This window comes from Myotis davidii, unplaced genomic scaffold (assembly GCF_000327345.1).
Source record: "Myotis davidii unplaced genomic scaffold, ASM32734v1 scaffold214, whole genome shotgun sequence".
Taxonomy (NCBI): Eukaryota; Metazoa; Chordata; class Mammalia; order Chiroptera; family Vespertilionidae; genus Myotis; species Myotis davidii.
The window spans coordinates 1,843,335-1,846,531 of NW_006285782.1; the positions used below are offsets into that span (position 1 = coordinate 1,843,335).

Genomic DNA, 3,197 nt, shown 5'->3' on the forward strand with positions numbered 1-3,197 from the left:
TTCAAAGTGTCCCAAGTGTCCATAACTACAGAAACTGAGGGATGGAAATAATTGGATTTTATTGTACTATTTGGTCTATTTTTGTGCATGCTTAAAAATGTCTAGAATACATCTACACTAATAAAAGAGAAACATGGTAATTGGCGTATGACCGCTACCCTTTTCATTGGCTAATCAGCGAGATATGCAAATTAACTGTCAGCCAAGATGGCAGCCGGCAGCCAGGCAGCTTGAAACTAATATGAGGCTTGCTTGCTTCAGTGACAGAGGAAACCTACGTTCACCTCCTGCTGCTGCAGGCCTCTGAGCCTGCAGTTTCAGAAACTATGTAACAAATACCACCGGACTCCAGCCAGCAGATTCGCAACATTGAAAGCAAAGGCCAGAACCCTACTTGCAGCCTCGGAGGCCTAAGAGCTGGAGCCAAGCCTCAAAGCTAAAGCTGGCCCAGAATTAAAAAAAAAGAAAAAGAAAAAAAGGAGCAGTTGGGAGCTTCAGTCACCCCCAGCCTGAAAACAGCCCTCAGCCCCTCTCCCAGACTGGCCAGGCACCCCAGTGGGGACCCCTACCCTGAATGGTGTGTGACCAGCTGCAAACAGCCATCATCCCCTCACCCAGGCTGGCCAGGCACCCCAGAGGGGACCCCCACCCTGATCCAGGACCCCCTTCAGGGCAAACCAGCCAGCCCCACCCATGCACCAGGCCTCTACCCTATATAGTAAAAGGATAATATGCCTCTCAGCACCGGGATCAGCGGAGCCGCACGGCCTCCCGGCACCGGGATCAGCGTGACAGGGGGCAGCGCCCCCACTCCCCAATCGGCCCTGCTCTGAGCCCGACCAGGGGCTGCACCTAGGGATTGGGCCTGCCCTCTGCCACCCGGGAGCAGGCCTAAGCCAGCAGGTCGTTATCTCCCGAGGGGTCCCAGACTGCGAGAGGGCACTGGCCGGATTGAGGGACCCCCCCTCCCCGCCGAGTGCACAAATTTTTGTGCACCAGGCCTCTAGTTTTTTAAATAATTGATAAAATCATAAGGCTAAATTAAAACAAATAAACAAAAATATAGCCTATTTACCAGTAAATACCTCCACTAAAGAAATCTGTCAAAATGTTCTTCAGGAAGAAGGAAAATGATCTCAGAAGGACAGTCAGATTAAAGAAGAGATAGTGAGGAAAGAATATGGTAAAAATGCATGTAAACTGAATCACATATTTCTATGTAAAATAATAAAATTCGATGGATTTAACAAGGGTAAAATAAAATGTTAAACAATAACAACAGATAAGGTGGGCGAGGAGGGATACTGGTCCAACTTTGAGAGCAATATGAATGATTCAATTTCAAGGTTAAGTAACCATATATTCCCTATGATCTACTAATTCCACTTCCCTTAACTGCCTTAGAGAAACATTTAGTTTCTGCCTTAGTTGCACATTTTTAAAATATATTTTTATTGATTTCAGAGAGGAAGGGGAAGGGAGAGAGAGATATAGAACCATCAATGATGAAAGAAAATCATTGATCGACTGCATCCTGCACACCCCCTACTGGGGATTGAGCCCACAGGCATGTGACCTGACAGGGAATTAACTGTGAACTAACTCCTGGTTCATAGGTTGACACTCAACCACACCAGCCGAGCCAGTTGCATATCTTATTTTTTTTTAACATATTTTATTGATTTTTTACAGAGAGGAAGGGAGAGGGATAGAGAGTTAGAAACATCGATGAGAGAGAAACATCAATCAGCTGCCTGCTTCCTGCACACTCCCCACTGAGGATGTGCCCGCAACCAAGGGACATGCCCTTGACCGGAATCAAACCTGGGACCCTTCAGTCCGCAGGCCAACACTTTATCCACTGAACCAAAATGGTTAGGACCCAGTTGCACATTTTAATGAGGAGGCATATGCAAATAGTTCCAGCACTGTCTGTAATAGAAAGAAGTCGGATATCTGCTATCAATAGGAAATGGCAAAATTATGGTATATCAATAAAACAAAATACTACATAGCAGTTTAAAAGACTAACATGGACCTGTACATTCAAACATATTGAGTGAAAAAAACAAATTGCAGGTACTGTGTAACAGTTTTTATATTAAAAGGAAACCATATATTTTCTATATACACAAATATAAACCATTGATATTTGTGCACAACCATAGAAAAAATTATAAACAAGCTAGTAATAGTGGTTATATCTATAAAAATAATGAAGGAAATTGGATGACTTGGAAACCTGAGCTTTGACAATAATTATACGTTTCTTCTATAATAGAAAATTTATTTTCAAAAATACCTTTTTAAGGATACTAAACTTTGAATCCCCTCAGTGCAAACATTGCATCTTTTGCACCTATTATATTAAATGAATGTATATTGCAGATCATAGGGTCTCACAACTGAGGGGAGGAGTACATAGAAGACTAATTCAAAGGAAATATACCAAAATAGCAATTTTTCACTTAGTAGGACAGCTATGAGTAGTTTTTCCTTTTACTTTCCACTACTTTCCAATTTTTAGAAAATGAACATTTACATTTGTAATGGGAAAAACTATTTTAAATTAGTTAAAAATAAAGTACAATCGAAAAATAAAAAGAATAAAATGAGATGAAAAAACTTTTATATTATAATTAGAGAATCCACATCAACCTGTTTCCTATTAGTTCGTGCTCTCTCACAAGGAGGCTAGGAGTTTTAAAAATTAAAGGCTAAGCCTCTTACTGTTATTAATAAGATAAAATCAAATTGTACAAAAATCAAAGAAGAGACTAATTAGTGTGCTAATTAGTTCTTTGTCATACCTGTACAGGTTGTCACAGGAATTGCCCTAGGTGTTTTCAACTCAGGAAAAAAAAACCACACACATCTATTTGGGCGGAAAGTGCATGGCGGAAAGGTATGCCTATTTTAAAGTTTTTAAGGATTCACTCAGAGACCTATTTGAAACAAATGCATTCAAGCATCAAAAGCTAAAACTCTGCCTACCCGGTGTGGCTCAGTGGTTGAACGTCAACCCATGTACCAAGGAGTCATCAGTTTGATTCCCAGTCAAGGCACATGCCTGGGTTGTGGGCTTGATCTCCAGCAGGGGGCATGCTGGAGATAGCCAATCAATGCTGATGTTTCTCATTGGTTTTTCTATCTCTCACTCCCCTCCCTCCCTCTCTCTCTAAAAATTAACAAAACAC

The 3,197-nt window shown here is 41.4% G+C and overlaps 1 protein-coding gene across 10 annotated transcripts in view; it reads right to left on the bottom strand.

Moving 5' to 3' along the window:
* The window catches only part of CNOT4 (CCR4-NOT transcription complex subunit 4), a 162,312-nt gene that overhangs the window by 98,692 nt on the left and 60,423 nt on the right, over positions 1-3,197 (bottom strand). The window lies entirely within an intron of this gene.